Raw genomic sequence first — 14,950 nt, forward strand, 5'->3', positions numbered from 1 at the left:
TCATTGTGTAAATGTACAATGTAAACCAGTATCCCACCATCCTCCCAGAGTCCCAAATGGCCACCGGCTTCCTGACGGGTTATCACTGTGGAACTGTACAATGTAAACAAGTATCCGACCATCCTCCCAGAGTCCCAAATGGCCACCGGCTTCCTGAGGGGTTATCATTGTGGAACTGTACAATGTAAAACAGTATCCCACCATCCTCCCAGAGTCCCAAATGGCCACTGGCTTCCTGAGGGGTTATCATTGTGGAAATGTACAATGTAAACCAGTATCCCACCATCCTCCCAGAGTCCCAAATGGCCATCGGCTTCCTGAGGGGTTAACATTGTGGAACTGTACAATGTAAACCAGTATCCCACCATCCTCCCAGAGTCCCAACTGACCACCGGATTCCTGAGGGGTTATCATTGTAGAAATGTACAATGCAAAACAATATCCCACCATCCTCCCAGAGTCCCAAATGGCTACCAGATTCCTGACGGGTTATCATTGTGGAACTGTACAATGTAAACCAGTATCCCATCATCCTCCCAGAGTCCCAAATGTCCACCGGCTTCCTGAGGGGTTATCATTGTGGAACTGTACAATGTAAACCAGTATCCCACCATCCTCCCAGAGTCCAAAATGGCCACTGGCTTCCTGAGGGGTTCTCATTGTGGAAATGTACAATTTAAAACAGTATCCCACCGTCCTCCCAGAGACCCAAATGGCCACCGGCTTCCTGACGGGTTACCATTGTGGAACTGTACAATATAAACCAGTATCCCACCATCCTCCCAGAGTCCCAAATGACCACCGGCTTCCTGAGGGGTTATCATTGTAGAAATGGACAATGCAAACCAATATCCCACCATCCTCCCAGAGTCCCAAATGGCTACCAGATTCCTGACGGGTTATCATTGTGGAACTGTACAATGTAAACCAGTATCCCACCATCCTCCCAGAGTCCAAAATGGCCACTGGCTTCCTGGGGGGTTATCATTGTGGAAATGTACAATGTAAAACAGTATCCCACCGTCCTCCCAGAGTCCCAAATGGCCACCGGCTTCCTGACGGGTTATCATTGTGGAACTGTACAATATAAACCAGTATCCCACCATCCTCCCAGAGTCCCAAATGGCCACCGGCTTCCTGAGGGGTTATCATTGTGGAACTGTACCATATAAACCAGTATCCCACCATCCTCCCAGAGTCCAAAATGGCCACCGGCTTCCTGGGGGGTTATCATTGTGGAAATGTACAATGTAAAACAGTATCCCACCATCCTTCCAGAGTCCCAAATGGCCACCGGCTTCCTGAGGGGTTATCAGTGTGGAACTGCTCTCCCACTTCTCTCATTCTATCTACTGTCTCTCAAATATAATCCATCAGGTGAGTTACATTTTCAGATTTGTCTGGTGTGTCGGTGCAAATTCTTGCCCAATTAAAGCACACACACCCCACTTTTTATCTAATATAAAGTCTAGGGTGGCTGGAAAACGATGCTGGAGAGGCAGTGACGGGAGACAAATAAATGGCAGACAAACTGAATAAGTATTTATTGTGTCTGTCTTCACTGAGGAAGACACCAGCATAATGGTGGAACTTCCAGGTGTCAGGAGTCAGAAGTGTGCAAAGTTACCAGAACCAGAGTGAAGGTTCTTGGGAAACTGAGAGGCCAAGTTAGATAAATCACGTGACCCAGATGGTGTACACCCCAGGGTTCTGAAAGAGGTGGCTAAAAAGATTGTGGACCCATTAGTAATGAACATTCAAGAATCACAAGGTTCTGGAATGGTTCAGCAAGAATGGAAAATTGCCAATGTCACTCCACTCTTCAAGAAGGGAGAGAGGCAGAAGAAGGGAAACTATAGGCCAGTTAGTCTGTCCGCAGTGATTGGGAATATACTGGAGTCGATTATTAATGATGAGGTCTGAGAGTACCGTGTCACAAGATAAAATAGACCGCAGTCAGCATGGTTTCCTGAAGGGAAAATCTTGCCAATCACACCTGTTGAAAGTATTTTAAGAAATAACAAGCAGGACAAAGTAGAATCGATTGATGATGTTTACCTGGATTTTCAGACGGCTTTTGACATGATGCCACACATGAAGCTGCTTTAATAACCCACAAGCCCATGGTATTACAGGAAAGATTCTAGCATGGACAAAGCCGTGGCTGACTGAGTGGAAGCAAAGAGTGGGTATAAAGGGAGCCTCTTGAAGAGTGGGCTCCACAGTAGTCTGTGTTGTGACTGAAACTCTTTATGTTAAATGTCAGTGATGTGTAGGATGAAATTGATGACCTTGCTGCAAAGTTTTCAGATGATATGAAGATTGTTGAGGGTCAGGTCATTTTGAGGAAATAGAGAGGCTATGGAAGATCTTCAACAGATGAGGGGAATTGGCAAAGAAGTGGGAGATCAAATATAGTGTCAGCAAAGTGTATCAGCATGCACTTTGGTCGAAGAAATGAAAGGGCTATTTTCCAAATTGTCCCTAAAGGTCAATTTGCAGATTGAGTCTGTGGTGAAGAAGGCAAATGTAATGTCAGCATTAATTTCAAGAGGAATAGAATATAAACGCAGGGATGTAATGTTGAAAATTTTGTAAGCACTGGTGAGGCCTCACTGGGAGTACTGTGAGTAGTTTTGGACACCTTATCTTAGAAAAGTTGTGCTTAAACTGAAGAGTGTCCAAAAGACATTCACGTCAAAGATTCCCAAAATGAACGTGTTGTCATATGAATAGTATTTGATGGCTCTGGGCCTGTATTGAGTGGAATTCAAAAGAATGAGAGGAGACCTAATTGAAATATATCAAATAGTAAAAGGATTAATAGAGTGGATATGGAGAGGATGCTTCATATTTTGGGAGAGTCTAAGACCAAAGGACACAGCCTCAGAATAGAGAGGTGTCTTTAGAATGGAGATGAGGAGGAATTTTTTTAGCCAGGGAGTAATGAATCTATGGACTCCATGGACAGTGAATCATTGGCAGCTGTGGAAGCCAAATCTTCATGTACATTTAAGGCAAAGGTTGATAGTTTCTTGATTGGTCAGGGCATGATGGGCTACCAGGAGAATGCAGGAGATTGGGGCCGAGGAAAATTGGATCAGCTAAAATGAAATGGCGGAGCAGACTCGATGGGCCAAATGACCTAATTCTGCTCCTATATCTTATGGTCTTATGGCAACCTCTCATTTAACATCGGCAAGAGCCAAGAGCTGATTATTGACTTCAGGAGGCGGAAACAGGAGATCCGTGAGCCAGTCCTCATCAGAGATCAAAGGCAGAGAGGGTCAGCAACCTTAAATTCCTCAATGTCATCACTTTCGAGGATGTGTCTTGAGCCCAGCATGGAAGTGCAATTACGAAGAAAGTACAGCAACATCTCCATTTCCTTAGAAGCCTGCAAAGATAGATAGATAGATAGTTTATTCATCCCCATGGGGAAATTCAACTTTTTTCCAATGTCCCATACACTTGTTGTAGCAAAACTAATTACATACAATACTTAACTCAGTATGAAATATGATACACATCTAAATCATTATCTCAAAAAGCATTAATAATAGCTTTTAAAAAGTTCTTAAGTCCTGGCGGTAGAATTGTAAAGCCTAATGGCATTGGGGAGTATTGACCTCTTCATCCTGTCTGAGGAGCATTGCATCGATAGTAACCTGTCGCTGAAACTGCTTCTCTGTCTCTGGATGGTGCTATGTAGAGGATGTTCAGAGTTATCCATAATTGACCGTAGCCTACTCAGCGCCCTTCGCTCAGCTACCAATGTTAAACTCTCCAGTACTTTGCCCACGACAGAGCCCGCCTTCCTTACCAGCTTATTAAGACGTGAGGCTTATTAAGATTCAGCATGACATCTACAAACTTGACAAACTTCTACAGATGTGTGTGGAGAATATGTTCAGTGGTTACATCATGGCCTGGTATGGAAACACCAAAGCCCTTGAAAGGAAAATCATACAGAAAGTAGTGGATACGGCCCAGTACATCACGGGTAAAACCCTCCCCACCACTGCGCACATTTCTCTGGTGCGCTGTCATAGGAAAGCTACATCTATCATCAAGGAGCCCACCAAGTGGCACATGATCTCTTCTCACTGATGCCATCAGGAAGAAAGAGCAGGCGTCTCAGGACCCACACCACCAGGTTCAGGAACTGTTATCACCCTTCAAACATCAAGTTCTTCAACCAGAGGTGATAATCTTACTCAAATACAATTGCTCCATCACTGAACTGTTCCTATAACCCATGGACACATTCACGGATTCTTCATCTCCTGTTCATGGTAATTATTTATTACTATTTTTTTCTTTTGTATTTGCACAGTTTGTTGTCTTTTGCACATTGTATTTTGTCTACGATGTTGGGTTCGGGCTTTCATTGATTCAATCATGATTCTTGGATTTACTGAGTTTGTCCGAAAAAAAAAGAATCTCAGGATTGAACATGGTGACATGCGTACACTTCGATAATAAATTTACTTTGTCAATTTTGAATTCTACATTTAAATTACTCTCTCAAACACACATGTGCTTTGTAATTTCTAAAGGTTCAGCATCGACTGGCTAAATGATTTGGCTCCGATCAGAATGGTTGTCCCATCACAATGACCATTCTTTCGAGACACCCCAGCTACAGGAAAGATTCCTGAATCAAACTGGGATCACTGTTTCAAGCATGCACGCACACACACAGACACACAGCTGTGATGAAGTGCTTTGAGGGGGTTGGTCATGACTAGAATCAACTCCTGTCTGTCCATGGACCTGGACCCACTGCAATTTGTCGATCGCCACAATCTGTCTACAGCAGATGCAATCTCACTGGCTCTCCACTTAGCCTTAGATCACCAGGACAATAGCAATACACAAGTCAGACTGCTGATTACAGCTCAGCGTTCAACACAATCAGACCCTCAAATGTAATCAACAAGCTCCAAAACCTGGGCCTCTGTACCTCCTTCTGCAACTGAATCCTCACCAGGAGACCCCAGTATGTGTGGATCAGAAATAACATCTCCTCCTTGCTGACAATCAACACTGGCACACCTCAATGATGCGTGCTCAGCCCACTGCTCTACGCTCTCTACACTCACGTCTGTGTGGTTAGGCCAGGCATGGGCAAACTACGGCCCGGGGGCCATATGCGGCCCGTTAAGCTTTTTAATCCGGCCCGCAGAACTTGATGAAATTATATTAATAAACCTTGTTAACGTTTTTTCCCCGCAATTCTGGCGTTTTCCCAATAGATGACGCACTCTATATACATTGACCTTTGTTGAGGTGCAGCGTATCATTCCACATTTGCGCTTTACTCTTTGACCTCTCACCCCTTCTGTAAAGATGAGTGGAGCTAAGAAAAGAAAAGTGGATAGAGAATGTCGGGTGTTTAATAAGGACTGGACAACTAAATATCTTTTTACCGAACATCGATCAACTGCTGTATGCCTGATATGCCAAGAGACTGTGGCGGTTTTTAAAGAATATAATATCAGTCGTCACTTTGCCAAAAAACATGCCAACTATGCTAGCAACCAGTCAACGAAAGAACGGGAAGCTAATGCTCAGAGGTTGGCAGCTAATTTACAGGCTCAACAAAATTTTTTTCACCGTCAAACTGCCATTCATGAGTCAAGTACCAAGGCGAGTTTTATGCTGTCATTCAAATTAGCAAAGACCAGCAAGCCTCTGTCTGAAGGCGAGTTTTTAAAAGAATGTATGGTGGAGACAACAGGTGTATTGTGTCCGGAGAGCAAAGACAAATTTGAAAAATTCAGTTTGTCACGCAGGACAGTGACTCGCCGTGTGGAACTGATAGATGAAGATATAACCAGTGACTTAAATAAAAAGGCAGAGTCGTTCGCGTTATATTCATTAGCACTGGATGAAAGCAACGATGTAAAAGACACTGCTCAGCTCCTCATTTTTATCCGAGGAATTAACAATACTTTTGAAATAACGGAGAAGTTTTTGACAATGGAGTCTCAGAAAGGAAAAACACGGGGAGAGGACTTGTATGACCGGGTGTCTGCTGTCTTCGAAAATATGAAGCTCCCTTGGAGTAAACTTATCAACGTCACCACAGATGGATCTCCTAATTTGACAGGGAAAAATGTCGGCCTGCTGAGGAGAATACAGAAGAAAGTGAAAGATGAAAATCCTGACCAGGATGTTATTTTCCTTCACTGCATCATCCACCAGGAATCTCTATGTAAATCGGTATTACAGCTGAATCATGTTGTGAATCCTGTCGTAAAACTTGTCAACTTTATACGTGCAAGGGGACTTCAGCACCGTCAGTTCATCACGTTCCTGGAGGAAACTGATGCGGATCACCAGGACCTACTTTATCACTCCCGTGTCCGCTGGTTAAGTTTGGGCAAAGTGTTTCAACGAGTATGGGAGCTCAAAGAGGAGATCGGTGCATTTTTGGAGTTACTGAAGAAGGCTGGCGAATTTCCTGAGCTGAGCAACAAGAGCTGGCTTTGTGACTTTGCGTTTGCTGTGGATATATTTTCACACATGAATGAACTGAACGTGAATCTACAGGGGAAGGATCAGTTTGTGCATGACATGTACACAAACGTGAAAGCCTTTAAATCCAAGCTGGCTTTTTTCTCCAGGCAAATTTTGAATAAGTTATTCACTCATTTTCCCACACTAGCCACGCTGGAAGAGGCCGGCGCAAATGTGAAAAAATACAGCGAGTCACTGGATGCGCTGCACAGAAAATTCTGCCGTCGCTTTTCTGATTTTGAAAAAATTGACAAGTCACTTCAGTTGGTGGCCTGTCCCCTGTCACAAGATCCTGAAACAGCACCAGAGGAGCTACAGCTGGAACTGATTGACCTTCAGTCTGACCCCGTCTTAAAAGAGAAGTTCAACTCTCTTAAACTGAAAGACTTTTATGCTTCACTTGGTAAAGAGGTGTTTCCAAACCTCCGGAGGACGGCACAGAAGATTCTGGCGTTGTTCGGTTCGACCTATTTGTGTGAAGAGGCGTTCAGCGTCATGAACATCAACAAAGCCAGCCACAGATCCAAGTTAACTGACCAACACCTCAGATCCATCCTGAGAATCGCCACAACAAAACTAAATCCAGACTTTGATGCACTGGCTAAAAAGGGAGACCAACAACACTGTTCCCACTGAAATTAAAAATAGGTTTCTTCGTTGTGTTATGTAAAAAATGCATTTGAAAATATTTTTTTCAATAACCCTTACATGTTACATGTCATTTCTGTTAAGTGATGGACATGAGTAGTGCACAGGTGCACGTACGTTCTCAAAATAAAAAATGCGCTCCAGATCAAATAACGCGCTCCGCATACTGGCGCGCTGTCACTGTTCTGTCAGTGACACTGGTCGTTGTTGAGTTCTGGCACAGGGGACAATTGAATAAGAAGGAGCAGGACAAGTAGACCTGCATCTCCTACCGTTTTTGAAATAAAGACAGTCAGGAGGAGAGTGATGATGATAATATCTTGAAGGATAACAGAATTTTCAGTGCTTTAAAATAATAACTGTTACTATTAAAAAAAGCTGTATTTTATTCATTTAATTTTCAGTCTTTTAAAAGTCATTTCAATAAATAGCTAAATACCATGGGACTTCAAAGACAGATATTTTGTTGTAATGCATTTGTTCATTTTCAATTGAAATTAAAGCACATGTTTTCTACATATCCAATGATATTTTATTTTCTCTTATGAGGTGTATTACCAAAACACTTCGTCCATCTGCTCCTGGTCTGGCCCCCCTGTCAAATTTTAGAACCCTTTGTGGCCCACAAGTCAAAAAGTTTGCCCACCCCTGGGTTAGGCTCATCTATAAACTTGCCGATGACACAACTATTGTTGCTGGAATTTCAGATGGTGACGAGGAGGAGTACAGGAGTGAGATAGATCAGCAAGTTGAGTGGTGTCACTGCAACAACCTTGCACTCAACATCATGAAGACAAAGGAATTGATTGTGGATTCAGGAAGGGGAAGTCGAGGGAACAGACACCAGTCCTCATCGTGGGATCAGAAGTGAAAAGGGTGAACAGTTTCCATTTCCTGCCTGTCAACATCTCTGAGGAACTATCCTGGGCCCAACATATTGATGCAGTTACAATGAAGGCACAACATCGGCTATACTTCATTCGGAGATTGAGGGGAATCGGTCTGTCACTAAAGACACTTGCAAATTTCTGCTGATGTACTGTGGAGAGCATTCTAACTGGTTGCATCACTGCCTGGTGTGAAGAGGCCACTGCACAGGAACGGAAAATGCTGCAGAATGTTGTAAACTCAGCCAGCTCCTTCATGGGCACTGGACTCCACAACATCCAGGACACATTCAAAAGATGATGCCACAAAAAGGTGGTATCCATCATTAAGGACCCCCATCACCCAGGACATGACCTCTTCTCATTGCTACCATCAAGGAGGATGTACAGGGGCCTGGAGACACACTCACCGGTTCAGGAACAGCTTCTTCCCCACCATCAGATTTCCGAATGGACAAAGAACCCATGAACACTTCCTCAGTATTTTCCCTCTCGTTTTGCACTACATTTTAAATATAATTTTACACATTCTAATTGTAATCAGTAGCTTTTATTACTAAATATTGCAGTGTACTGCAGACACAAAGGAACAAATTTCACCACATTTGCCGGTGATATTAAACCTGATTCTGATACACAAACACACACAGCTGGGCTCAGACATACAACACTCCCGCATTCCTCCCTTTGTGACACCCTGCTTGCTCCGTGGCCCCCGGTATGAAGCTCAAACTGTTGCAACACCTGCCCTTTAAATTCATGTCTGAGGCTGTGTTGTGTCTGTTCACTGTTTGAGTTTGATATTAAATGAAGAGCATTGAATGGGAAGGAAGGTTTGAATACAAGAATAAAGATCTCCTCTGAAGGTATATGGGGTCCTGGTGAGAGCGTACATGGAACACTGTGTACAGGTCTGGTCTCCCTCCCGGAGTCAGCCTGTGGAATGAAGGGAATGAAGAGATTTCCCAGATTGATTTAGGAGTTGAGGTAGTGTCCTCGGAGAGATTATACTGACCGGGCCTGTCTCAAAATTAGAGAAATAAAAGGCCTTCTGACTGAGACAGAAACAGTCTCACAGGGTATTGACAGGGTAGAGGCAGGAATGATGTTTGCTTTGGCTGTGGTGAGGAATGGGGGTCACAGAATCCGAGTTCACCTCAGCACGACTGAGATGAGGAGAAATTTCCTCACCCAGAGGGCAGCGAAACTTTGGAATTTTCTCCACAAGTTTTCTAAATTCGAAGGACAAATTTTGGGGCTCTGCGATGCTGGGAACGTTGCGCGAAAGTGGCGCTGAGGTCAAAGATCAGGGAAGTTCTGAGTGAAAGGCAGAACAGGCGCAAAGGGCCGAATGGCCTGCTCCTGTTTCCTTTTTCTAAATTCCGAGTTTACTTTTGCGCCTGGTTCTCCCTTGACCTTCAGCCTGTCCTTTTGCACAGGGGAGAGCTCACAGCACCGGAGTTCCATCGGCAGCCGCTGCGGGCAGCTCCCGTGTCCCAGCAGCAGGAGACAGGACTGGGAGGAAACTCCGGACAACAGGCCCCGATCCACGGCGGGGAAAGACCGGGCACCCCCTGTGAGGCTGAAACATCTCACGGAATCTCCGCCCGAATCTTCACATCCGCCATCGGAAGGATTCAAAACTTCGGCCGCTATTGCAGCCTTTAACCGGGGAGCTGCTCCCAATCTCGGGTCTCTCACCGGGTCCACTCGTTCCCGATTCCAAACTTCGGTCGGCCCAGCGTCCCGCCCACTGACACCCCTCAGCCAATGGTGGCAAGAGTCTCCCAGTGGTGTTCTCTGATTGGCTGTGTGTGTGTACGACGGCGGGCTGCTACAGGGGGCCGGAGATGTCAGTCACAGTTTGTTCTCAGAATCAAAGCAAGTTCCCCGAGGCTCAAAGTTCAAAGTAAATTGTATTATTATTTTTTAATTTTTAATTTTTTTTTATTGAACACAAACAAAAACAGAAACACTAAACATCTGCTAATAAAGCCAGGGAATCACACAAAAGCAGCAACAAATATATAACTATTAACTTTAAATATACAAATAAACAAGGAAATCCGCTCTAAATATTGTTGGACAGAAGGAACTGTATCTAAGAGGAGTCACAAAACAGGAACATTTACAGAGATAACCCAAAACGTTCACAGATTTGTACAGTCTTTACAGCTTTCTGTTATTGGAAGTTTTCAGAGTATAAACGTATAGTTTCAAGTCTGACGTAAAAATCTAAATGAAGGTTTCTTATTGCTGTGATTGCATTTATGGATATAAAATTGGCTGTAAATTAACAAAAGATTTATGATAAAGAAATGATCCCTATGAGATTTGGTGTTATTAGTAAACCCAAATAAGACGTTTTGAAAACAAAAAGTAAAATCCACATTAATATATTGATCTATAAATTGGCAAACATCAACCCAAAATGTTTTAACACATTCACAATCCCAAAATAGACTAAATAAATCCTCTGGAAAAAAACCGCAATAAGAACAGTTAGTTTCAATATCTGAATTAACCCTTGTCAAATAAACATTGGTTGGATAATATCTATGTATAACTTTAAATAAGCCCCAGATACTCCTCCACCTCAGATTCCCCAAGCGACTATTCCAAAAACTAACAGAGTACATATAAGTCGCCACATACAACTCCTACAAACATACAGAGCAAAGCTACAGAACGGTAACTATATTTGGATCACTGAAAGATCAACCAGAGTGCAGAAGACAATAAGACAATAAATGCAAATAAACAACGAAAACATGAAAGTGACAGCAATAGACAGCAAGTGAGTGCAGTTATCCTGTGTTGTTCCACAGCCTGATGGTTGAGGGGTAGTAACTGTCCCTGACCCTGGTGGGGCGAGTCCTGAGGCTCTTGTACCTTCTACCTGATTAGAGCAGTGAGAAAAGAGCCTGCCTGTGTGGTGAGCCTGATCAGAGTCGCCTGTATCACCGGCCCCTCTGGCCTGCCCTATCAGCGACCAAACGGATTGTGGAGAGGAAATGTGGTACTCTGTCGAGTATCACTGTGATCCGTCCCCTCTGGCCTGCCCTATCTGGGACCAAAGGGATTGTGGAGAGTAAATGTGGTACTCTGTCGAGTATCACTGTGATCAGTCCCCTCTGGCCTGCCCTATCCGGGACCAAAGGGATTGTGGAGAGTAAATGTGGTACTCTGTCGAGTATCACTGTGATCCGTCCCCTCTGGCCTGCCCTATCTGGGACCAAAGGGATTGTGGAGAGTAAATGTGGTAATCTGTCGAGTATCACTGTGATCCGTCCCCTCTGGCCTGCCCTATCCGGGACCAAAGTGATTGTGGAGAGTAAATGTGTTACTCAGTCGAGGCTCTCTTCCTGCCCCTTATTATTCTTGTCTGTGATTGCAGTGCGACAATCTCTGGCCCAATGTCCCCTCTTTCTATAAACCCCGTTTCAGTCCTTATCCAAGTGTCCTCTTCATCTGCACCGTCCGCACGATCCTGCCACCCGTTCTGGGTTCTTAGTCGGGATCCGAACTCCATCTCCTCACTACCGGTTCTCTGTGCACACTCTCGCTTTCCCCCAGTCCCTTTAAAGAGTCAATTGCGCTCCCTATTCATCAGAATTTATGTCACCTGGGGCCAGGTCTGACACAGCGAATTGAGATTAGTTAACTTAAAGGAGTGGGCAGGCTTGGGTCTGAGACAGTTTAGAAAAGTCTGTACTGCCAGCTGGACATACTGATCTGTCCAGGGGTTTGCCGGCATTGGACTCTCACGTATCCTTAAAACGAGCTATAAAGTACGCAAGGGATTCTCCTTTTTTTCTGTAGTTATCGGGTAAATTCACCAAAATCCGCGTGCAGTCGGGCTGTCATTCAAATGGGTTCCCTTACCTCAGTGATCCACCGTGTCATGGCTTGTATTACATCAGCCCCTCTGGTGGCTCCCGGTCACCTTCGTGCGTCTGCCTGGGAAAGGAGAACCCACTCCCTGTCCCTGCCAGAGAGGTTCCATATATAACCCTGAGGAGTGACACAAGTCCCCCGGCAGGGTCTGGAAAGGGGAACCCACTCCCTGTCCCTGTCCGAGAGGTTCCATATATAACCCTGAGGAGTGGCACGTCCCCGGGCAGGGTCTGGAAAGGGGACCCCACTCCCTGTCCCTGTCCGAGAGGTTCCATATATAACCCTGAGGAGTGGCACAAGTCCCCGGGCAGGGTCTGGAAAGGGGAACCCACTCCCTGTCCCTGTCCGAGAGGTTCCATATATAACCCTGAAGAGTGGCACGTCCCCGGGCAGGGTCTGGAAAGGGGACCCCACTCCCTGTCCCTGTCCGAGAGGTTCCATATATAACCATGAGGAGTGGCACAAGTCCCCGGGCAGGGTCTGGAAAGGGGAACCCACTCCCTGTCCCTGTCCGAGAGGTTCCATATATAACCCTGAGGAGTGGCACAAGTCCCCGTCAGGGTCTGGAAAGGGGAACCCACTCCCTGTCCCTGTCCGAGAGGTTCCATATATAACCCTGAGGAATGGCACAAGTCCCCGGGCAGGGTCTGGAAAGGGGAACCCACTCCCTGTCCCTGTCCGAGAGGTTCCATATATAACCCTGAGGAGTGGCACGTCCCCGGGCAGGGTATGGAAAGGGGACCCCACTCCCTGTCCCTGTCCGAGAGGTTCCATATATAACCCTGAGGAGTGGCACAAGTCCCCGGGCAGGGTCTGGAAAGGGGAACCCACTCCCTGTCCCTGTCCGAGAGGTTCCATATATAACCCTGAGGAGTGGCACAAGTCCCCGGGCAGGGTCTGGAAAGGGGAACCCACTCCCTGTCCCTGTCCGAGAGGTTCCGTACATAACCCTGAGGAGTGGCACAAGTCCCTGGGCAGGGTCTGGAAAGGGGAACCCACTCCCTTTTTCAATGAATTCAGGTAAATCCCCTGGTCTGGATGGTTATACTGTTGAATTTTTTAAATCCTTTTCTTCTATACACGCTCCTTGGCTTTGTAAACATTTTAAAGATGTGTTAACTGTAGGTAAATAACCACAATCTTTTTATGATGCCTCCATTTCTCCAATTCTTAAAAAAGATAAAGACCCCACTGAATGTGCATCCTATCGGCCAATATCCTTGCTGAATACAGATTCTAAGATTTTTACTAAAATTCTGGCCACTAGATTAGAAAATGTATTACTTCAAATTATCTCTGAAGATCAGACCGGATTTATTAAAAACTGTTATTCATCTTTTAACATTAGAAAATTAATTAATATAATTTATACTTCTTCATCTAAAATACCAGAATGTAATTTCCTTAGATGCTGAAAAAGCGTTCGATAGAGTTGAATGGCCATATTTATTTAATACGTTGCAGAATTTTAATTTTAGCTTGAAATTTATATCATGGATTAAATTAATGTATTATAAACCTTTGGCTTCGGTTCTTACCAATAATCAAAGATCTCCTTTTTTTCAGTTGTCCCGTGGTACAAGGCAAGGCTGCCCTTTAAGTCCTCTATTATTTGACATTGCTTTGGAACCTTTAGCCGTTGCCATTCGTGAATCACCTAATATTTTTGGTATTACTCGTGGGTAAGGGACTTATAAGTTATCATTATATGCTGATGATTTGTTACTATACATATCTGACCCTGAGAGATCTATTCCTGCTATTTCATCCTTGCTTGCTCAGTTTAGTAGCTTTTCTGGCTACAAACTGAATTTTAATAAGAGTGAGTTATTTACATCAAATATGCAAGTTCCAATTTATAAACACTTACCATTTAAAGCTGTCACAGATCATTTTACTTATTTGGGTATTAAAATTACCAAGAAACATAAGGGTTTATTTAAAGTTAATTTTTTACCTTTAATTGAACAAATGAAGCAACTTGTTACCAGGTGGACCCCATTATCTCTGTCATTGGTTGGTCGAATTAATACTATCAAGATGATAGTATTACCCAAATTTTTATATTTATTCCAAGCATTGCCAATTTTTATTCCTAAATCTATTTTTGATATTATTGACTCCAAAATATCATCGTATGTGTGGCAGAAGAAAAATTCTAGATTAAGTAAAAAATATTTATAGTAGCCTAAGAAGGAAAGTGGTTTTGCTTTGCCAAACCTGAGATTTTACTATTGGGCAGTTAATATTCAATATTTAATATTTTGGACACAAGAATCGGTCATAGTACCTTGCCCACAATGGGTAAATTTGGAGTGTAAACCTGTACGAGACTTCTCATTGTTTTCTATTTTAGGATCTTCGCTTCCTTTTGCTTTATCTAAACCGAATAAACAAATAACTAATCCTATAGTTAAACATACATTAAGAAGATGGTTTAAATTTCGTAAATTCTTTGGCTTGAATAATCAAGCCCTATTATATCTAACTTCTTTTTCCAGCCCTCTTTTATGAACCAAGCCTTTGTGTTATGGAAAACAAAAGGCATAACATGTTTTCGTGATCTATTTTTAGATAACAGTTTTATGTCCTTTGAACAGCTATCCAGCCTAAAACTCATTTCTTTTAGATATTTGTAAGTTAGAAATTTCTTGAATGTTATATTTTCTGAAATTATGTCCAATGGACATTAAAAAAAAATTCTAGCTCTGAATCCTTGCCAGAAGGGTTAAGTAGCCATCATTTATCATATGATCATGAAAATACAGCCAGGAGTATCAGAAATAATTAAGAAGGAATGGAAAAAAGAACTTCACTGTCTTATACCCACAGAGCAGTGGGAGAAAATTTTACGATTAGTCAATTCTTCTTCTATTTGTGCTAAACATGCCTAATACAATTTAAGGTTGTTCATAGGGCTCACATGTCCAAGGATAAACTCGCTCGATTTTATTCTTATGTTAATCCAACCAGTGACAGATGTCATTCTGAAG

The 14,950-nt window shown here is 43.6% G+C and overlaps 1 long non-coding RNA gene across 1 annotated transcript; it reads right to left on the reverse strand.

Annotated features, from left to right (window-relative positions):
- Positions 1–1,521: 1,521 nt before the first annotated feature.
- LOC140720547 (uncharacterized) lies at positions 1,522–9,538 on the reverse strand. The gene is made up of 2 exons (XR_012097216.1): positions 9,453–9,538; positions 1,522–3,397 (listed from the first exon to the last, which is right to left on the reverse strand). It is a non-coding gene; the product is annotated as an uncharacterized lncRNA (long non-coding RNA).
- Between the last annotated feature and the right edge of the window lie 5,412 nt (positions 9,539–14,950).

Source organism: Hemitrygon akajei, unplaced genomic scaffold (assembly GCF_048418815.1).
Source record: "Hemitrygon akajei unplaced genomic scaffold, sHemAka1.3 Scf000044, whole genome shotgun sequence".
NCBI lineage: Eukaryota > Metazoa > Chordata > Chondrichthyes > Myliobatiformes > Dasyatidae > Hemitrygon > Hemitrygon akajei.